The 11,154-nt window shown below is 48.1% G+C and overlaps 1 long non-coding RNA gene across 1 annotated transcript; it reads left to right on the top strand.

Moving 5' to 3' along the window:
* Positions 1-2,792: 2,792 nt before the first annotated feature.
* On the top strand, positions 2,793-10,858 carry LOC106146356. Its single transcript, XR_001230759.1, has 4 exons — positions 2,793-2,834; positions 3,722-3,876; positions 4,954-5,159; positions 10,553-10,858. It is a non-coding gene; the product is annotated as an uncharacterized LOC106146356 (long non-coding RNA).
* Positions 10,859-11,154: the final 296 nt, after the last annotated feature.

Below are 11,154 nucleotides of genomic sequence, written 5' to 3'. Positions count from 1 at the left end.
AGGGACAGAACCAAGCACGGTGGCACACACCTATAGTATCAGCCTGTGGGAGACTTAGGCTGGATGATTGTGAGCTCAAGGCGTCTGGACTACACAGCAAGCAAAATCTTGTCTCAAAAAAACCAAAACAGAAAGGCGGGGATGCAGCCCTGCTTACGTGAGTCCTTATGAATGTAACTCTGCATTTCATATACTTTGCTTCCTCCAAGACACCTTTTATGATCGTCTTGAACTCTCCTTTCATCCCACCCCATTCACGTCCAGTTCATCTGCAAATACCGCAGGCTCCACCTTCACAAAATGGAATCTACCATTTCCAACCATCACCAAGGTTGCCACCCTGGTCTAAACCCCTGCCATCTTTCACCTGGGTGACTGCAGTGGTTTTGTAACTGCCCCTTTGCCCTAGGGGTCCTCACTGATGGTCCACTGCCTCTCCCCTCCTTAGTCTATCCACTCTATAGAAGCCAGAGCCCGCCTGTTAAAATACAAGCCAAATCATGTCACTTCTGTACCTTAAAATCCAACAGTGGCCAGGCACGGGGGCACACTCCTGTAATCCCAGCACTTGAGAGGCTCAGGCAGGAGGATCGCCATGAGTTTCAGGCCAGCCTGCATTACATAGTTCAAGAGAGCCTCAACTGCAGACCTAGATGGTCTCAGGAAAGCAAAAATGAAAACAAAACATTAGAATTGGTAAGGCTAACAATGTGGGAACAGAGCGTCTGCCTAGCATGTTCAAGGCCCTGAGTTTGACCCTCAGCACTGCAAAGAAAACAACAAGCTGGGCGAGGTGGCGCACGCCTGTAATCGCAGCACCCCGGGTGCTGAGGCAGGAGGATCGCCAAGAGTTCAGAGGCCAGACTGGGCTCCATAGTGGGTTCAAGGCCTGCCTGAACTGCATAGTGAGACCCTGTCTCGAAAACAAATAGACAAACGACAACCCCAATATAACAGAAAGCTAGCAACAATAGTGACAAAAGGAAAACACATTTAAATTGGTTAACTAAATAAGATTGCTTTCCTCAATGTAAACGGACCTCATACAATTCCTTAATGGCCTCAATACAATAAAAGGCTGACAAGAAAGAATTCTCTTGCCTTTGAACTCTTTAGAAATTTTAATGTAATGCAAGTAGATACTCATAAAGAAAATACAAAAAGCACTCTTCTATGAAAAAATAAAAAATTTCATTAACAAAATAATTAAAGAATAACAATGGTTAACATACTGTATATCATTATCTTGAAAGAATGGCCAAGCTGGGCGTAGGGGCACACGCCTGTAATCTCAGTGCTCAGGAGGCAGAGGCAGGCGGATCGTTGCGAGTTTGAGACCAGCCTGGGTTACAAAGTGAGCTCAAGGCCAACCAGAACTGCATAGCGAGACCCTGTCTCAAAAAGAGCCCCTCCCAGCTGGGGATTTAGCTCAGCGGCACAGCGCCTGCCCAGCAAGCGCAAGGTCGTGAGTTCGATCCCTGGTACCGGAAAAAAAAAAAAAACCCCCAAAAAAAAAAAAAGAGCCCCTCCCCCCAAAAAAAGAATGGCCAAAATGTTACTCAGAGTACAAGTCATAGACAAAGAGTTTCTTACAAAAAATAAACAGAAGGACAAAACTTTCTTTTCAAGACAACCCACAGAGTGGGGAAAAAATTTTCATTAGTTGTCCTTCGGACAAGGGATTAATATGTAGAATATATAAGGAATTGAAAAAAATCAGAGTCTCCCCAAATTAAAGATCCAACCCCAAAATGGCCATCTGAGATGAATATACACTTCTCAGGTGGAGAAATACAAATGGCAAATAAGTATATGAAAAAATGTTCAGCATCTCTGGTCATTCAAGAGATGCAAATTAAAACAACAGTGAGATTCCATCTCCAGAAAGAATGGCTGCCATCAAGAAATCAATAACAAATGCTGGTGGGGCTGTGGGGAAGAAGAAACCCTTCTCTACTGTTGGTGGGAGTGTAGACTGCTACAACTACTGTGGAAATCAGTGTGGTGATTCTTCAAAAAACTAAAAGTAGAGGTCCTATTCGACCCAACTATTCCCATTCTTGGTATCTTCTAGAAAGAATTGACAGCATCATACAACAGCGATATATGTACACCCATGTTTATAGTGGCACAATTTATAATAGCTAAATCTTGGAAACAACCAAAAGCTCATCAACTGACAAATGGATAAAAATGATGTGGTTTTTAATACAATGGAATACTACTCAGCCATAAAGAAGGATAAACTTGGATATTTCTAGGTAAATAGATGCACCTTGAGACCATACTCTTAAGTGAAATAAATCAGACACATGTAAATATTGCATAGTTTCTCTGGCGTGAGTAAACAAAAGTGTAAATAAGGACCAAAGTGTATAATAGGCATTGTGAAATAGGAAGAAATGGTTCAAAAGAAAGGGAACTAGGGATGGGGGAGGGGGAGAGGAAGGGAAAAGAAAAAAGGAAAAAAGGGTAAAATGGAAACAGCTTTGCTGTATATAAACTGCCCTGAGTCTCCGGCTAGTAAACTGCAGATTTTCTTCTCAGCCTCCAGTATCATGAGCCAGTTTCTTCCAGTTTGAATTATTTTTTTAATTTATTGCCCCCTCCAGGTAAATTTAGGGTGGGTCGGCTATACCCAGGCATGCTGGTGCACTCCTGTAATCCCAGCATTCTGAGAGGCGGTGGAAGGAAGAGTCCACGTTTGAGCTCCTCCTGGGCAATTTAGCAAGCCCCTGTCTCAAAACTAAAAGAAGAAGGGTTAAGGATGTACCTCAGTGAGAAGACCCTGGGTTAAATCCCCAGCACCACGCCTTGTGCACACACACACAAAGGTAAACTGCACAGGGCAGGGGTTCTTGTGTTTTCTCTGCTATAGCCTCAGCATTTTATATATATGGAGAGAGAGAGGGAGACGGCGGGAGAGGGGGATTATTCATAAATACTGACTGAGTGAATGGTGACCCTCTTGACTCTACCGTGTCTCTGTGTCTGGCTCGGCCACCACCAAGCGGCCCGGTAAACCTCGAATGCAAAGCCTTGACACGCCCCCTCCAGAAGAACGTCAGAGCTTCCCGAGCAAGGACACAGGCCTCCTTGGTTTGTAGTCCAGCAAGACGGCCACCTCTGCTTCCCTACCCTTCTCTGCAACCCCAGTCCTTGCAGGGCCCCTGCCTGCCGTGCCCACCCCCGTCCCTCAGTCTGACGTTCCGGAAGGGCCATAGCGATGGGCGGGCAGGACCCACCGGCTCGGTGATGCAGGAGATCGGGGGTGGAGGGGTGGGAGCGTGGGAGGGGGGCAGGGTACCGAGAAGTAAGGAGGCCGCCGTCTCTTCAGCCTCCACCTCTCTGAGCCTCGATTTCCCGTCAGTGACATAGAAATAATAACCTGTATGCAGCTGTTGTGGGCCTGAAGTGAGCTAATGGCCTGAACAGTTTGTAAACTGTCTGGCGAGGGCCAAGGGCCGGCTGTTGTCACAATGACTGTCATTACAACTATTCTTTGTCGTGGCATTGTCTCCTGGACTTCTCTCTGCCTTTTGGCAGCCTGCCAGGTTCCCCGCTGCAGGAGCCAGGTTCCTGCTGGCCCTCCTTTCTACAGTGCAAAAATCACCGCCCCTGGGGTACCTTTTAGGGACAAGGCCCACAGAGACGTGGCCAGCTCATTCTGACGGGGCCCAACCACTGATTAAATTATATGCACTGCTTTTCGGTCATTCAGATTGTCTGGGACAAGGCCAGCTGGAATTAGTGACAAATCTGAAGCAGAGAACATTGACAAAGGCTGCTTCATTGCCGGTGATGACTCACGATAATTCAAAGGCGATAATTTAAAAGCGGCTCCCTGGGTCAAGGAGAGCTTTAGTTAGTGAATAGGTAAGACTTTTTGCTAATTATTTGGATAGACACAGACCTCAAGCCCTTAAAATCAGTTTTGTTCCCTTCAGGGAGTTGAAAAATAACCCTTCCTTCTCCAAAGCCTTTTTCTCTTTCCAAATCTGAAATGCTTACTGGGGAAGAAGGTTTTGAAAACGAGAAAACCTCTCCCTCCCCCTCAAGCCCAGGCTGGCCTGAAAGCAATCCTCCTGCCTCAGCCTCTGGACTGCTGGAACTACTGGCATGCACCATCATGCCCAGTTCTATGCTGTTTTTTTTTTTTTCATAGGGTCTCCCAGTGCAGTCCAGGCTGGCCTCAATCTTGTGGTGATCCTCCTGACTCAGCTGCCCAAGTGCACTTTTTTTGTAATTTAAAAAATTTTTCTTAGTACATGTTTGCAGTACTTAATGATTACATTCATTGTGGGCAGCTGGTACGTGAACATAACACATATTAATTCTTTTTACTTGCCCTAATTTCACTTTTAAATTGTGATTGGGGCTCTAAAGGAAATAAACAGGATTAGGGTTAGGGCAGGTCACAGAAGAGGTGGCTGAGATACGAATTGTGAGGAGCCAGCCATGTTAAGATTTTAGGGCAGCTGGATGTGATGACACATTTCTGTAATTCCAGCATTCTGGAGGCTGAGGCAGGAGGATCTCTGCTAGTTGAGGGTTAGCCTGGGCTACTCAGAGAGACTGTCTCAAAAAAAGAAAAGAATAAGATTTTAAGGGAAAGTGTTTCTGGCAGAGGAGACAACAGATGTAAATACTGAGTGCTGGAAATGGTCTTGGGTTGTTCAAAGACTGGAAAGAAAGCCAACATGGCTGAAGTAAAATGAACAGACAGGGTGAGATTTGGAAGGGCAGGCCACGGAGGGGTTCTGTAGGCTGCAGTAAGGAGTTTGCATAGTGTTTCTTGTGTACTGTGAATGTAAGGAAAGGTTGTAAGCAACAGATATATGTGTATATATAGAGAGACAGAGAGACAGAGACAAAGACAGAGAGACAGAGAGTCCACCAAAAAAATGTGTACGTACTGCAGGAAAAGAACAACAGTATGATGTTTTTCAACAGATGGCGTTACCTTTTTAATGTGACCCTAGAGAGGGTCGTGTCGCAAAGAGCCCACGACACGGCTGGTCCTTAGAGAAGAAACTGAAAATGCAAGTGCAGCAGTCTCCATGACCAAGGTTGTCCAAGCGGCAGATCACCGTGCTAATAAATGTCTGGAAGCTAATGGCCACCACTCTGAGCACCTCCTGTAATTGTAGAGGCCAAAGGTAACTTGTATTAATCTCATGATGTCTCCACAAACTTAGTATAAAAATATGTATACAACTTTTTCTTCTCCTGAAGTGTGTATACATTTTTTGGCAGACTCTGTCTATGTCTAGGTGTAGGTCTAGCTCTAGCTCTAGGTCTGTGTCTGTGTGTCTGTGTCTATGTCTGTATCTGTCTATGTCTATGTATCTGTGTCCGTGTCTATTCTGTGGGGGAGATGTAGCTCATTGTGAAGGCTCTGTGTTCAATCTCCAGTATAAGAAAGAAACAAAGAGAAACGAGAGAAAAGAAGGAAGGAAGGAAGGAAGGAAGGGAGAGGGGGAGGGAGAGGGGGAGAGAGAGAGAGAGAGACAGAGAGAGAGAGAGAGAGAGAGAGAGAGAGAGAGAGAGGGAGGGGGAGAGAGAGAGAGAGAGAGAGAGAGAGAGAGAGAGAGAGAGAGAGAGAGAGAGAGAGAGGGAGGAAGAAAGGAACGGAAGGAAGGAGAAGAAGGAAAGTCTTTTCCTACCTCTACCCCATAGTTTTCACTTGTAAGACCTGACCGCCGCCTGGCCCATCCCTCCCACCTAGAGATGATGGGTCAGAGGGACGTTTTCTCTGTTGGAGCGCGCCCCGTCCTAGGCACAGGGGCGGGCCTGTATCCCCTCCTGGCCACTCTCCTCAGGCTGCTCACCTCTCCCCGGCAAGGACAATCACTGTGTGGCATCCTGGGCAGCTACTTACTTACCAGGCACGAGTCCTGGTGTCGTTGAGTCTGCCACCTGCTCGCTATGTGTCCTGTTTGTGGCAGCTGGTAAAGCACAACATCCTGCTGGTGTGGGGGAAGCAGATGATCACGGAGGCTCTTTCCATCGAGAGCGGTCTGGAGGGTGTGGTTCTGGGAGCAGCGGGGCTTGCCTGGAGAGGCCCTCTCTGCTCCTGGACCCTTCATGCGCTCCAGACACCCTGGTAACATGTGTCTGCCCCTCTCTGAGCCTTCAGAGGCCTAGGCTGGCCAAGGCCCCCCAGCTGTGTTGCTCAAACCCTGTCCTCTTCTTCCTTCCCCTTCTTACCCCCTTTCTTCATTTTGTTTTGTTTTAGGGCTTTTTTGTCTTTTTTTTTTTTTTTTTTTTTTCTTTTTGAGACAGGGTCTCACTGTGCAGTTCAGACTGACCTTGAACTCAGTTTGTAGCCCAGGCTGGCCTCAGACTTGCAACCATCCTCCTGCCTCAGCCTCCTGAGTGCTGGGATTACAGGCATGCACCACCATGCCCCGCATGTTTTGCTTTGTTTTTGAGGTTCCTTACTTTGAATCCAGGGAGTGCTGAGCTACATCCCTAGCCCTATTTATTTAGTGGTATCAAGGATTGAACCTAGGGCCTTCACACTAAGCTATATCCCCAGCCTACTTTTTAGTCTTCTGAAATTCTAAATTTCCCAGGCTGAGCTAGAACTTGTGACCCTCCTGCCTCAGCCTCCAGAGCAGCTGGAATTACAGTGTGAGCCACTGTGCTCAGCCATCCTTCCCTTCTTGATGAATTTGAACAAAATATCCCATGAGGGTCCCTAGGTTCTTTATGCTCAGAGCAGATGGCTAGCAAGCCATTCTCTGGGACATTCAGTTCCCAAATCAGATCTGGGCAGGAGGCCAAGGCCTTTGAAGGGCTGTAGAAAAACTTACCCTCATTCCCTCTACCTCCCCCGATCAGCCCTAGCAGCTTGCAGTTTTCCCTGCTGTCTTGTTTACTGCCAGTGCACATGAGGAAAGGACCATAGGTGTCAAGATCAGGGGCCTGCTTGGACTCTTAGGGGGCCCTGAGGAGAAGCCTGGGTTCCAGCTTTTGGGAAAGGTACCCACAGTGTGTAGGGAAAGTTTCTCTGCTGCCGGAGGAGAGAATTTGGGAGGAGGAGGAGAGGAGGAGGAGGAGAATGCGGGAGCTCAGTACTGTACAGTGTCATGGGAGCCCCAAGAACTGTCTTTGAGCTGGGGAGCAAGAATATGCAGGGCATCTGGAGAGTCCAACACGAGGCGCTGGCTGACACTATCCACTCACAGACGAGCATGGGTGGCTTTGTACCGGGGCAAGACTTGGCAAGGGAATAGAAGAGGGGTGTTCTTGGCTGTAACTCAGAGTCTTCTGTGCTACTTCCAGGTCCCTCCTAGGCAGGTGTAAGAGGGAGACAGGAAGCTGTGCACGGTAGCGCACGTCTGTAAACCCAGCACTCTGGGAGGCTGAGGTAGGACGATTACACATCTGAGCCCAGTCTGGACACCTTAGTGACTTAGTAAGACCCCGTCTCAAAAATAAAGAATAGAGCCGGGCGTGGTGGTGTACACCTGTAATCCCAGCACTCAGGAGGCTGAGGCAGGAGAATCGTTGCAAGTTCAAGACCAGCTAAGCTCAAGGCCAGCCTGAACTACATAGCGAGACCCTGTCTCAAAAAGACAAAAAAAAAAAATCAAAAATAAAGAATAAACAAAGGCTGGGGCTGTCGCTCAGTGTGATGGCCCAGGTGCAATCCCCAGTAACGCCCCTCCAAAAATAAAATAAAAAATATAAAGAGGGGGTCAGGGGCAATACTGCCAAGAGTGGGCAATATTGCCAAGAGTGTGCCTGACCTTCCCTTTTCCTGGCTTCCTGTCACCGTCATTGTTTTGGGTATATCCATCCCACCCAAGGCCTCATTCTGGCTCTAGCATGGTGCCCATTGCTACCCTTCTGGATTAGTAAATTTTCTTTTTGAGGCAGGGTTTTGCTATGTAGTTAGGCTGGCTTTGAACTCACTATGTAGCCCAGGCTGGCCTTGAATTCACAGTGAGTTCAGTGATCCTCCTGCCTCAGCCTCCCGAGTGCTGGGATTACAGGCATGTGCCACCATGCCTGGTTGGATTAGTAAATTGACTACTCATCCATTTGTCCATCCATCCGACAAATATTTGCTGACTAGCTACTATGTGTATGCCCTGTGCTAACCTCAGTGAGGCTATAGATGTGAAGGAGACACAATTGTAAAAAAGCTCACAAGATCCCAGGCAGCCGGACAGGTTAGTGGGCAGCAACACTCCATGGAACAAACCCAATGATAAAGGCAGGGTGTGGGGTCACAGCAGATGAATGTTGGGAAGGATTGGGAAGGTTCCTAAAGGAAGCACTGAGCTCAGACAGGAGTGAGCAGGAGATGGCAAGGAGAAAAGGAAGGAGAGAGCGTTGAGGTGGAGGAAACAGTGTGAGAAAGGCAGGGGGCCAATCTGAGCAGCCAGATGTGGTTCCGTTTGAGAAGAGGGTGCGCATGTGCATGAGGACTGTGGAGGAGTGAAACAGGACTTGCGAGCTGGTTGGGCACTTTGGGTGCCTTGGACGCCATGGTGGGGGCAGGGCTTGATCATGAAGCTTTGGAAGGTTTAGATAGGGCCATGACTCAATCACCTTGGCATTTCTGAAAGATCAATCTGGCTTCTGGGCAGAGGTTAGGCAGTGGGGGACAGGCTCAAATAGATGCTGGAAAACAACTCAAGATGTTACTGCAGTGGGGTGTGCTGGTGCATGCCTGCAAACCCAGCACTCCCGCAAGCTGGGGCAGGAGGACTGCCATTAGTTTGAGGTAAGCTTGGGCTACAGGGAGAGACCCTGTCTCACAAAACTAAAAAACAAGCCAGGCATGGTGGTGCACGCCTATACTCCCAGCCCTCAGGAGGCTGAGGCAGGAGGATTGTTGCTAGTTCAAGGCCAGCCTGGGCTACAAAGTGAGCTCAAGGCCAGCCTGAACTGCATAGCAAGACCCTGTCTCAAAAACAAAACAAAACAACCCCCCCAAAAAACAAACCTAAAAAACAAACAGAAAGATGTTATTGCAGCTGGGTGTGATGATACTTGCCTGCAAGCCCAGTACTCTTGGAAGTTGAGGCAGGACTGCAAGCTTGAGCCCAGACTGGTTGACTTAACAACTTAGTGAGACCCTGCCTCAGAATAAAAAAGAATCTAGGGACATAACTCAGTGTGAAGATCCTGGGTGCAATTTCCAGTAGCTCAAAACAAAAAACAAAGAAACAAAAATTATTACAGTAGTTCAGGCAAGACATGATCAGGGTTTTGTTTGTCTTTTGAGACAGGGACTCACTATGTAGCCCAGATTGGCCTCAAACTCAAGGCAATCCTCCGGCCTCGGCTTCCCGAGTGCTGGGATTTCAGGCATGCACCACCACACCCAGCTGATGATGGTGTTTTAGACCAAAACAGTAGCAGTAGAGTTGGAGAAGTGCTGTATTTTGTAGATAGAGCAAACAGAACTTAGCAATGAAATGTGGAAAATGAGGGGCTGGGGATTTAGCTCAGCGGCACAGCACCTGCCTGGCAAGCGCAATGTCATGAGTTCGATTCCCGGTACTGGGGGGTGGGGAGAAATGTGAAAAATGAGAGTGAGGCCTTAAAGAGGCCTACCAGGTTCGTTCTTTCTTTCCTTCTTCCTTTCTTCTGGGGTGCCAGGGGTGGAACCCAGCGCCTCTCATGCTAGGCAAGTGCTCTGCCCCTGAGCCATATCCCAGCCCCATCTCTCTGTCTCTGACTTGGACACCTGAGGCTTTGGTGGCGCTGATCATGGGGACAGGGCCAAGGAGGATGGGAAGGAAGGGAGATGAGTTCAGTGCAGTGCTGGGTTTGAGCTTCCACAACAGCACAGCCCAAATCTCAGGAGTGAGGCTGAGGCTAGAGAAGGAGTTGTGAGGTCTTAAGGGGGGAGGGGAGAACAGAAGGAAAATGGAAACGAAGCTTTTGTAAATAAGGAGGGGAAGAGGGGCTGAAGGGAAGGGAGGGGAATGGGAAGAAAGCAGCAGCAAGATATATCATGTACAGGTAGAGATTTTCTATGATGAATGTGATCATTATGCATATCTAAATTGTACCAATAAAATTGTTTTTTAAAAAAGTGGACGAGGGTCAGGTGTGGTGGTGCACACCTGTAACCCCAGCATTTGGGAGGCTGAGGTAGGAGGATTGCTTCAAGTTCGAGGCCTGGCCTCTTACTTTTGTGTGTGTGTGTGTGTGTGGTCTTTTTGAGACAGGGTCTCGCTATGCAGTTCAGGCTGGCCTTGAGCTCATTTTGTAGCCCAGGCTAGTCTCAAACTCAAAACGATCCTCCTGCCTCAGCCTCCCGAGTGCTGGGATTACAGGAGTGTGCCATCACGCCTGGCTTACTTTTTATTTTTGAGACAAGGCCTGGCCAAGCTGCTAAACTGCCCAGGCTGGGCTCCAAATTGTGATCTTCCTGCCACTGCCTCCAAGATTGCTGGGATTACAGGTGTAGGCCACCCCGCCTGGTTTGGAAAGCAGGATTAAAAGGACTGCATCAAAGGCTATGCATCTTAGGACAAAGATCCTTCAGCGAATCTTAATTCTTAGCTCCTTCCTTTCTTTCCAGCCATTCTCAGCATCCTAGGATTGTCCTGCCCATGGGCCAGGCCTGCTGCCATTCTTGGGAAAGTGCTCCCCCTGCTGGCAGAGTTGGAGATGACTCCCAGTCAGGACACCATCCCAGCCCTTTCTTCGTGCTGCCTTCCCTGGGAGGGAGCTCTCTCACCGCAAAAGAGGCAATTCAAACCTCAGTCCCAGTGCCCTTCTCCCCTCTCCAGAGCCTTTATATATCTCACAAGAATGCTGTTTGGGCATGGTGGCACACACCTGCAATCTCAGCACTCTGAAAGGCTGAGGCAGGAGGATCATAATTTCCAGCTCAACCTGGGCAATTTTGCAATTTAGTAAGACTCGGTCTCAAAATAAAAAAAAAATAAAACTAAAAGGGGCTGGGTATGTAGCTCCGTGTGAAGGCTCTAGGTTCAGTCCCCAGTGCCCTCCCCCTCGAATGCTAGCTAGAAACAGAGAGGGCACATTTGGTATCTGGGTGCACAAATTAAATCCCTGCTGCTTCCAAATCACTCTTCTTCTTCTCCTCCTCCTTCTTTTTTTTTTTTTTTTTTTTTTTGTCTTTTTCTGCTGGGGGAAGTAAAGGCTGCAGTGTTCTAC

This window comes from Chinchilla lanigera, unplaced genomic scaffold (genome assembly GCF_000276665.1).
Source record: "Chinchilla lanigera isolate Chin_1 unplaced genomic scaffold, ChiLan1.0 scaffold00074, whole genome shotgun sequence".
NCBI lineage: Eukaryota > Metazoa > Chordata > Mammalia > Rodentia > Chinchillidae > Chinchilla > Chinchilla lanigera.
This window is presented reverse-complemented; position numbering and strand designations above follow the sequence as displayed.